This window comes from Cupressus sempervirens, chromosome 7, assembly GCF_028749045.1.
Source record: "Cupressus sempervirens isolate cs-2001-9-10 chromosome 7, ASM2874904v1, whole genome shotgun sequence".
Lineage (NCBI taxonomy): Eukaryota > Viridiplantae > Streptophyta > Pinopsida > Cupressales > Cupressaceae > Cupressus > Cupressus sempervirens.
The window spans coordinates 750864020-750876084 of NC_143124.1; the positions used below are offsets into that span (position 1 = coordinate 750864020).

The following is a 12065-nucleotide window of genomic DNA, read 5'->3' on the forward strand; positions in this document are numbered from 1 at the left end:
TCATGAACTTGTATGTTCAAATCTTCACTTTATGTTGGTATCATTTTGTGCACCACCTTGTTTGGAAAATTGGGTCCTAGAAGTAAGTCCATGTGATAACTGATCTTCCATAATGGTGGTAATCCATCCGGTACATCATTAGATACAATATCTAGCAACTTTTTTATAACATCTACAACTTTTGGAGATACCTCTTCTACTTCTTCTTTACCATCTTTTGGAATTACATAACAACACATATGCCCATGCCTCATACTCTCTAGGAACTTCCTTCCCATCAACAAAATATACTCTAGCAGTAATACATACCTTTCAATCTATATCCTTCAATGACTTCATCTTATGTTTCATTCCATCCTTTTCTAGAGTGTAGGTATTTGTATGCCCATCATGTACAATGTGCCTGCCAAACTTCCACAACATACCCAAAAAAATATGGTGTATGCCCATAGGCATCATATCACAAAGCACCTCATCTTGGTAGCTTCCAAATTTGGACTGGACTAGGCACTCCTCATTTACCATGACCTTGTGGTCAGCTTGCACCTAGGCAATGCGATATAGACATGGGTGTTTCTTCCTCTTGAGCTTTAACTTCATGACCATATTTTCTGACACTATATTGTCAGTATGCCACCATCAGTGATCACATCATAACAATTATCTTCACATTTGCACGTTATACAAAATTAGCTCCTCCTTTGATCAGGTTCATTTTCACCAATCCACAAAACTCTTTTGTTAACTAGGACTTATCCACTTTTGGTGTCTTCATAATTTGATGATCTAACATCCTTATAAACATGCAAAAGATTATCTTAGGTTCAATTCTCATATTAGTACTTCCTTGGCATTGAGAGCACTTGAATTACCTATGCCTTTTTCTCCACAATGAAAATAGGTTCTACAAAGATCCACTCTACCAAATCCTTGCCCTCTTCCTCTTCCTCTTTGGTCTTTGTTATTCTAATTATGGAAATGATTTGATTTCCCCTCTAGTTTTGATTTCTATTATTAGCCTCATCCTTCTTCTTATCATCATTTTTGGCCTCCATAAGATCATCTGCCATGACCTCTTCCACTATTCTTTTTATCACACTTCTTGTTCAAATTTTCCTCGACTCTTAGGGAAAACTACTATGCCTCTTTAATAATATTCATTCATAAATAACTCAATTCCTCCTGAATACTTGGCCTCAATCCATTAAGATAATATGCAACTTTGTCCTTGTCACCTTCTGCATTACCTATTCTGATGAGAACTCACTGGAGCTCTTTTGTATACTCTTGAATAGATCTTCCTACTTCCTTCAATGCTTGTATTTTCTTCAGTAGATCAATCTCATAATTAATATTAATGAAATATCGCTTCAAATTATCTATCCTCCAATCCCATCTAGTGATTTTATCTTTCCCTCTTCTATTTTGCTCCAACTGAATCTCCTACCATGAGATTTTTGCATGACTGTTCAGTTTAGCCTTCACAAATTTGACCATATCCTTATACTCAAAGTACTATTTTAATTTCTTGATCCAATTGATCAATTCCTCCAGGTTAAGATTTCTCAAAAATTTGGCAACCTCAAACTTAGGTAATTTTCTAGTCTTGGAAATGGCGCTAAAAAGCTTTTCTTCTTTAGGGTTCAAAACTTCCCTTTTTCGTGATCATTGTGTCCTCATTTTCTTTCATCCTTACTCTCATCTCTTATGAGAAAATTCATCCCTCTATGCATTGGTTCTTGCAATGGTTGTATTTATCTCTACAAGACTCTAAAACTCTTAGGTTTAACACCTTCGCCATCATGTTCTCTTCGTGGAGGCATTTTTGCACTTCTGTTAAAACCCTAGTGTAAATTGCCTCACAATTGGTGATCTATCTATATGCTCAGCCCAAACCATAGTCTTGGTACATCTTGCCTCATAGTTGGCAATTTGTTTACACACTTAGGAACTCCCTCTCTAATACCACTTGATGAAGAGTTCTCCCCTTAATAATGCAAACACACATATAATTAAAGAAATGCCGATTTGAAGAATCCAAAATATGGGTTTCTTATTATCACTACAAAAGAAAAATTATAGAATTATAATATGAAAACCCACATGGATACCTTCCTTACAATAGTCTATAAGATAGAGTTATGACTATAACCCCGAAGTGTCATAGATAACCTACAAATGTTCCTTATATAGAAATTTTGCACCACACAGGAAGGTTCTAGACACTAAGCCCTAACTCTTGAGGCCAACCAACCTCATATTATATTATTTTATTACACTTTAGTACATAGGATTGGTTTAAGACAATTTACATATTATATTTTTCTAGATGACTCACTTTTGGAGACCATAACTAGAATTTTTTTGACCTAATGGACTATTATTACCCCATTATGGAATCCTTTGCTAAAGGTCTTTAGTTCTTGATTGACCTCATTTTGGAGCTATTTAGGCCTTCATCACTAGACCTAAAGTTTGGATAGTTAAAATTCACACCAAAATATGCAATAATTGCACTAACACATGTGAAATGATAATGAAATGTATTTTATAGTTTGATATTTTTAAAATGAACCTCCACATATGAGATTAGAACAATATGAATTCATAATACCAAGTTACTAAAATTAGCAAGCTCCCACAAATAGAAACTCTAAGTAAGAATAGCCCTTATTGAAACACAAAACTAGAGAACTGAAAACTAAAGTATTTTTGGGTGATGCAAGAGTTCCCTTACACCTAGGATGCTCTTGCATCACATTCAACATACACTAAATTTTATATATATATATATATATATATATATATATATATATATATATATATATATATATATATATATATATATATATATATATATATATCAAGTTATTGAAAACCATACCTCTTTCGAGCTAGGGCATCACACACACACACACACGTGTGTGTGTGTGTGTATATGCATAGATATGTATAAATATGAGTATGCTTGCATGTGTGTGTGTGTTGTTCTCACTTTTTTTTTTTGTCAATTTTGTCAAACACACTAACAATATCGATGGTAATTTTATTTTTTACTCATGCTAGGTTGATATACTAATTTAATAACAAGCTCATTCTATCATGACATACTAAAATTTGCATTATATTACATGTTATCATGCTTTCATAGTTATCATGTATTGCGAGTCATTGACTTTGTATTTAAATTCACATTTAGTTTTACAAACATTGTATTATCCTTTAGTTTGGTTTCAAATCAAAAGGTTCCATTGCATCAATAATCCTCTTTGCGATCATTTTGGAGTCACTATATATGATATATACCTTTGCAAAACTTCAAATAGATGTTTATCTTGCATGTGATTAAGATTGATATTAATTTTCTAATCAAAATTTACATATTTCCAATTTATAGATGTGAATATGTTCACTATATACACATTCACACTAGTCTCAGAGGATACATATTTCAGCTTTTAAAAGGTGTCATTCTTATGTGCAAAGTATTAAAATGTGAAAGGTGGAATCAACGTTAATTTTTTAAGTCACAAATATTTTGACCATAGTTTTTAAAAATATGTTGTCACAAATGTTGTGACCGTGGATGTTAAAAAGATGTTACTAGGTTAGGCTTTTTGGTTTCTCCCTTAGTACCCTTCATGTAGTAGGAAAATTATTAATGTACTTGGTAGCAATAATGGCACTCTTATCGACAATTACTGCAAAAAATATAACATCATTGATTAAATTCATTCATCATACACTAGACAATACATATGGTAATTTAGTTTTCATTTCATTGAAAACCGTGTCTCTTTTGAGCTAGGGCATCACTCATGCAAGGCATGGCATTCAAAGAAACCGGTTGTAGAGATATTGGTTTGAAAGGCTACAACCATGTTGAAGTTTGAAATGGAGGTTAAAGCAATTGATAGTAACTATTGCAACTAAATTCTTTAAGTAACATGGGCATGAGACTCAAGGAAACTGTGATTCAAATAATTGTTATTGTTTCATTTCTCTTAAATTGTTTAAGTTCAAATAGGTTTATTCTTTCTATTAATAAAGTTTGTTCATCTTTGTTTGGAAACGGGTTTACATACATGTCAATAATAGTATTCATGATTTATTTTTTGTGGTAATTCATAAAACCCTTTTTGGGTTTATCATTTTTAAATTCATGTTGAAGGTCTATGGGTCAGTAGTTTTATCATCTGAGCATCACAAATTTTGTCTCTAATGTGAGTCATTTTGTTATATCCTAGACATGCATCATTTTGATCTTTGTGGGTTTAATCCCCAATTAACGTTACGATTTTTTTAAAGGACACAAGATTTATTTTTTATGTTATGTATATGACAAACATTTATATATAATACTATAAATTTTGTTTCTTGTTTGTTCAACTTGAATTGGTTATTTTTGTATATGTGAATGCATATCATTTTGTGTTCTTGTCAAAATCATAATCCCATAATCATTACATTCTTTCTTGTTGTTTTAGGAATAAACCGTAGTCAAGGGTTTAAGGTTGGATGACTGTGTGTTATGAAGGATTTTCATTCAACAATTTCATAGCTAAACCCATGTGTAGCACTTTCATGTTGTCTTGCATTATGTTAGACCAATGTATGATTAATTCCATGCATGATATTTGAAGTCAGATTTGGATATTCAAAGTTAAGATGTGAATATTGATTATAAGCTTTTCAATTTGATAAAGAGACAAAGGCATACTCGTATTGACTTCTTGAAAAGATAATATTGGAAAATAAATCAAATTTATTTATTGATTTGGTTGAGAATAAAACTTATTGTTAATTACAATTAAAAGCTTTAGGTTTGAAAAGAATCATGACAACTCAATAAAATGTACGAGGATAATATTGTATATTCAATTTATGTTTATTGTTAAATGATTGTTATGATGATAAGGTAGAAATAAACACACACATTCACAATGATAGACATGTTATGGAAACATTATGTGATGAGACATCCTATGACAATTGAATTTGGTAATCTTGGTTAGTTTCATTGCAGTTTCAAATGACTATCCTATAATATCCTATATATACTTATAGAAATGAATGAGTGAGACATTTAGAGAGATTTTTTACTGGAAGGGTTTTCCACTTAGGAAATATCTTGTGTTGTATTTTCATGTTGGAGTCTTTTTCTCTATCTCATTATTTCTGTTTATCTCATTTGAATTATTATATAAGTTTGTCTTTAGAAATTGTTATATTGTATCATATCACTAATTCCCTCTAGTGATATAGTAATCTAATAAATAACTAATATATCATTTAACTTTGGATGATTGATCTAAATTTTCAAATGAATTATACATTCTCTTTCTTTTGATTATGTGAGAACTTTTCCTTGAAATGCTAACCTATAGATTGTACCTATGTGAATTATTTTTCTTTATAAAGATTTACATATTACTAAGTCAAAGCTAATAGTATTTTCTAAATTAGTACAAACTTACTATAAATATATTGTATGGAATAAAAATCTAAGTTTCACAATAGACCCTTCTTTTCTTTCATATCAAATTAATATATTTTATAATACAAGCTCTTACAATTTTAATCATTTACCTAAGATTTTAGATCTTATATAATATTTTCCCAAATAAAATATATTTTAGAATAAAAATTAACCACAACACCTTAAATATAGGCTCTATATGGATGGTAGCCCATACCCTTTAACATCTGTGGAATAAACTCTTTGGCATATTTAATAATTTACAAGCTATTCTCCATACGTTAAGAATCTCCCAGTCCTCCACTGTACTAGTGGGACAAAGAACAAGATTGAACAAAATATTTATACATTAAAGATACCTAATCGTATGTATTCAATGCATTATGGAGGTGAAAAGAAAGCAATGGTCACAAATTAATAATTAATATCCCAATTTAAAAATAAATTTTCCTCATTTCAATGATGGATCAAAAGATGTGATTCCAAATGTTATGTCAAAATCTCTTGTCCAGTTAAATTCAAAAGCATTCTAAATCACCATCACAAGCTGTGAAAGCTACAGGATATCTGTCTCTTGAAGCAGACTAAATTATTGGAAAAAATTCACTGTTGGACAATTACTGAACAGTTAAATCTAAAAAAGCATTCTTAATCACAACCACAGTACTGTGAAAACAAATTTTTCCATCATTTTAAACAGATCTATTGAGAAAAAAGCCACCAGTTAATCTAAAAGCACTCTTAGAACTAATTAATCTGTCATCTTAAAGTTCAACAAGTCAGATTATGGAGAAAAACCCATTGGTTAATCTAAAAGCACTCTTAATAACAATCACACTATAGTGAAAACTGATTTATCATTTTCTTAAACAGAAAAGATAATTGAGCAAACCCCACAAGTTAAACTAAGAGCATTCTTAATCACAATCAAGCTACAGTGACATCTGATTTATCATTATCTTAAACAAATCATGTTATTGAGAAAAAACCCACTAATTAATTTAAGAGCTCTTATAATCACAATCAGGCTACAGTGACAACTGTTTTATCTGTCATGTTAACAATCAGATAATTGAGAAAAAGGCAGTAGTGCATTTGTAAGTGTAGCTTCAGTTGACATGAAATTCAAAAGGAGAATGATGGGTGTGACGCATTTGTACACACAAAAACAGTAATAAAATAATACACACAACAAACGGTGGAGATTAAACTGTCAAGGTTTACAGTATAATAATTACAATATAATAATTACTGTGTAGGGACTCTTCATCATTATTATAATTAGTATAACAATTATTATCAATGGTCTCGACAAGTTCTTGGTTTTGAATAAACCTAGACAAGGTGCTAAATAGTTAACGGTCATCACTAAAAGAATGTAAATCAAAGTAGACCTAGAATTTGACGGCCATCCTTACCTTTCATATCAATTTCTTATTAGGGCTCGGTCATTTGAGTGTTTAAATAATTATTATGAGAAATTGCTCAATCTTTTTAAAATATTTAAAAATTAAATTCATGAAGTCTTTAAAGTAAATACTATTTGTATGATTTATTATTAATCTAAAGTGTCAAATAAATGGTTTAATAATAATATAGTGTTTAATGACATTAGATTTATATAATTTATGCTTTAATATATTTGAATTCAATTGTGTGAGAGTTTTTGGGGAGAGTGTCTTACTAAGTCGTTAATCCAAAAAAGTGATGGATCAAAGAGTGACCAATAATATTGATGCAACAAGTTTCACACATTTGAATACTATTAATGTTCTATCATCTTGATATAGATCACCAAATGTGATATGAAATGTCAATGCACAATAAACTATCACTTAATGTGATAATGGATCATAGAGTGTGATCCTAATTATTGTGCAAAGGCCTCACACAATCGAATGCTCTCTCATTTGTTGATGGATCACAAAGTGTCGTCCCAATTGTCAATACAAAAAAAAATACAATCAATTCTCTCTAATTCTAATGATGGATCATGTAGTTTGATTACAAGGGGGTTGGTGACTACCTTTGAAAGAGAAGGAGAAAGATGGATGAATGACCTTAGGTTCAAGTAATAATGTAAGTAACTCCACCTAGTAACGCATAATCTTGCATCACATCTAGGATTAGTTTCACTAGGAGTCTTAAGTTGCACTATCAAACTGATGGCAAAATCTCTCACATAATAAAATGCTTATCATAGATCAATCCAAAAACATGATCCAATTTTCTTTTCAATTGAATTCTTTCTCATCCTAATGATGGATCATGTAGTGTGATTAGAAGTGAATTGGTTATGAGCTTTAAAAGAGTAGGGGAAAGATGCATGAATGACCTTAGGTACAAGTAATAAGGTAAGTAACCCCACATGGTAACTCATTAACTTGCATCACATCTAGGATCAGTTTGCATTGTGAGTCTTGAGTAGTTGCACTATCAAATTGATGACAAAAACTCTTGCACAATCATATGTTTATTATAGATCAATCAAAAAGCATAATCCAAAATATTGATACAAAAAATGTTTTCAATTGAATTATCTGTCATCCTAATGATGGATCATGTAGTGTGATTAGATGTGAGTTGGTTAGAATCTTTGAAAGAGTAGGGGAAAGACACATGAATGACCTTAGGTACAAGTAATAAGGTAAGTAACCCCATCTGGTAACTCATTAGCTTACATCACATCTAGGATCAGTTTGCACTACGAGTCTTAAATAGTTGCACTATCAAATTGATGATAAAAACTCTCTCACAATCAAATGTTTATTATAGATCAATCAAAAAGCATAATCCAAAATATTGATACAAAAAAGTTTTCAATCAAATTCTCTGTCATCCTAATGATGGATCATGTAGTGTGATTAGAAGTGAGTTGGTTAGGAGCTTTGAAAGAGTAGGGGAAAGATGCATGAGTGACCTCAGGCACAAGGTACAAGTAATAAGGTAAGTAACCCCATCTGGTAACTCATAAGCTTACATCACATCTAATATCAGTGTCCACTACAAGTCTTAAGTTGCACTATCAAATTGATAACAAAATCTCTCACACAATCAAATGCTGAATGATAGATCAATCAAAACATATGATCTAAAATTTTGATACAAAAGACTCCCACAATCAAATCCTAACACACAAAAGATCACAATATAACATAGAATTGATGACAAAAATTGTAACACAATCAAATGCTTATAATAAATCAATCAAAATATTGATACTTAGGACTCCCATGCAATCAAATCCAAACACCAAAAAAATGACAATATAGCATATCAATCTATACATCCAAATCATTTCAACCTGTCACATACGATCAAAAGGTGAATAACCAGCCATCTAAACCATCAAATTCGAGCGCTGAATGAGAGATGGACAAGTTCGATTTTAAAGAGAAAATGGGAGTGTACAAAATCGAGGGTGCCCGCTAAATTAGAACTTAGCAGACCTAGTGGCGATCGTCAGATGACGTCACGCCCACCGGCGGCGTCGGTGTCTGGGCCCGGGCTGCTCCCCGTGACGGACAGTACCTCTTTTCACCCCTCAGGAAAAACAATTCCTCCTCAACCCACACGTCCGGTAATAATAACGCTCTCGATTTGCACAGAACACCAAAGACCTCAGTTGATTCGAGTCGATGGATTGAGAATGGATTTCAAGTGAGGGTTTATACGTTAAACCACTCCGATTCCCCAGGGATTGGATTCTCAGCTTCAATCTCTCCATCCAATGTTTCCGTTCTGGTCTCCAAAGAATTCAGATTAAGTAGACAGTTGCAATTGTGTGAGTGTTTTTAGCATCAATGTTTCAGATTCATCATATCCTGTATCTATTGGGTATGCAACCAAATTTGACAATGTTTCAGATTCATCTATGGCACTTACTTACTGAGTAGGCATCTAATCGATTCTGTTGTGTGGGTACTATTAGCATCAACATTATCGATTCTGTTGTGTGGGTACTATTAGCATCAACATTGTCGTTCATCCACTGCACTTATTGCACAAGCAATTCGAAATCAATTGTGTGAGTATTTTTAGCGTCAACATTTTCATACTCATCATCTATTGTGCTTACTGAATAGTAGGCATCTGGTAGCGTGGGTGGTGCTAATACAATCATCTTCTGGGGCAAGCAATCTGAATTCAATCTGAATTCAATTGTGTGAATATTTTTATCATCAACGTTTCAGATCATCTCCATGAATGCGGCGGACAGCAACATCGTAGAAGGGGGCACACACCAGGGCGGTTCGATCAACGAGCCGGGCAGCTCATCGTCATCGCCCCGGCCAGCCGCCACGGCACCACCGCTGAGCCGCTACGAGTCTCAGAAGAGGAGGGACTGGAACACGTTCGGGCAGTACCTGAAGAACCACAGGCCGCCGTTGGCCTTATCCAGATGCAGCGGGGCGCACGTGCTGGAATTCCTGCGTTACCTGGACCAGTTCGGGAAGACGAAGGTGCACCTACAGTCCTGCCCGTTCTTCGGGCACCCGCACCCGCCTGCCCCGTGCGCCTGCCCGCTGCGCCAGGCGTGGGGCAGCCTCGACGCCCTCATTGGCCGCCTCCGCGCCGCCTACGAAGAACACGGCGGGAAACCCGAGTCCAACCCTTTCGGAACGAGGCCCGTTCGTTCTTATCTCAGAGAAGTGCGCGAGCACCAGTCGAAAGCCAGAGGAATCGCTTACGAGAAGAAGAAGCGCAAACGCCCCCCGCCGCCACAACAACAACAGCAGCAGAATCCTCAGCCGCCACAGCAGCCGCCGCCGGCGCCGCCGGGCGGCGCGAGTGGCAGCGGAGGGGTGGGTTCTTCGTCGATTGGGTTTCTTAATGGATGAGGTGCGCAGTCTTGTAATCTCTACTAGAATATATAGTAGCTACGTATCATGCAGCTGTAGATTCGTTATAGGTTGTTTAATCTTCGTTTGGCTGCTATGAAGGGAAGAAGTTTTTCTTACTTTTTTAGTTATGTGATGATGTTTTTCTATTATGTGAGGTTGGAGAAGTCTATTTCTGATCAATCAGTTTAGATGGATGGCCTCTCTTTTGTATTCTTACTTTTGTCTCATCTTCATCTGGCCGGGCGCCTGTGTTTGATGATGGAGTAAATAAAGATGCAATTAGTTTGTGTTTCTCTACTGTCACAAGAATTAAGCTCTCTTTTTGTAGGATTCCTTCTGTTTTTCTTGGTTTTCCTTTAATCTTGGTTTTGGATATGGCAGTGTATTGAAATAGGTACCTTCGTCAGATATAGTAGTATATTGATGATAGATACCATCCTGTATAAAATATATCTGATGATTGCGTTGACATAGGTAGAATTCTTTCTCTTTTTCTTGGCTTTCTAGGTTTTGAGTATGGCAGTGTATTGATGATAGGTGTCGTCGTCAGAAAAATTCTGCCACTAATGAATGCATTAAAACACTAGGTTGGTGTTGCTCAGAATCCATGTTGGTTTCTTTGAAATAGTGAAAATTCTAGCGTTTCTGAGTTTTACTGTGTTCTGAATGATTTTGTATGAAGGAATGAATCCTGCAGTTCATCTATCATGATTTCAACTTGATGAATGCTTTTCTATCAATGTTTTCAGTCGTACTCTTGACCTGTCATGAGGCTGAAACTCGGTGATTTCAATCTGACGATGGATTAAGAAATGTGATGCATAAATTATAGGTTACAAATGATTGAAACAGGAAACTCTTACAAATGATTATCATAAATTATAGAAATCTCTTCTCCTTGAATTCTATTCTAGGTTTCAGATACAGTAGTATATTGATGATAGATACCATCGTGGGGAAAATATAACTGATGATTGCATTAACATTTGGTAGGCGTTGCTCGGAATCCATGGTGGTTTCTTTGAAATTATGAAAGATATATTCTAGGTTTCAGATATGGTGGCGTATTGATGATAGGTACGACCCTCGGAAAAGCATATTTAACTAATGAATGCCTTTGGAATAGGAATAGGTAGTTCAACTATTTTTTCTTTTGGGAAATGATGAAAGTTTTATCAGAGAAACGAAGTTGCTTTATTTAGTTTCATAGTTCAGAATCGAAGTTGGTTTTCTATTTTTGAAAATTGCTGTCAAGGCATTTATGTTGATTCCTTTGAGGTTATGAATTCAAAGGAATTGAAGATGGTTGATTAGTTTGTTTGAAATTTTATAGGTTCTAAGGACTTGAGATTGGTTCTTTGAGATTAGAAATTGAAGGAATCAAAGTTCTTTGGTTTGTTTGAAATTGTATTGTTCTTATAAGGATTTGGGATTATGAATTTAAGGAATCAAAAGTTGGTTTGTTTGTTTGAAATTATAGAAGTTTTTGTAACGTTCATTTGAGATTTGTTTCTTTTAGATTAGGAAAGTTCTTTCTAGAAATCCAGTGGATTTTCTTGAAATTATCGAAGTTGTTTGGAAGAATAGAAGTTCTCTCAAAATCTTATTGAAATTATGCAAGTTATTTTAAAGAAGAAGTTAGTTTTTCTTCAAAGACAAAATTATATAAGTTCTTTTAAGAAAACAAAGTTGGTTTCTCTTCTTCAAAGAAGAGAAGTTGGTTTCAAAGATTTTTGGAAAGA

The 12065-nt window shown here is 33.8% G+C and overlaps 1 pseudogene across 1 annotated transcript; it reads left to right on the forward strand.

Annotated features, from left to right (window-relative positions):
- Window positions 1-9091: 9091 nt before the first annotated feature.
- Window positions 9092-11797, forward strand: LOC149549442 (protein G1-like1; annotated as a pseudogene). Its single transcript, XR_016354088.1, has 2 exons — window positions 9092-10321; window positions 11317-11797. The product of XR_016354088.1 is annotated as a protein G1-like1 (transcript).
- The last annotated feature ends 268 nt before the right edge of the window (window positions 11798-12065 follow it).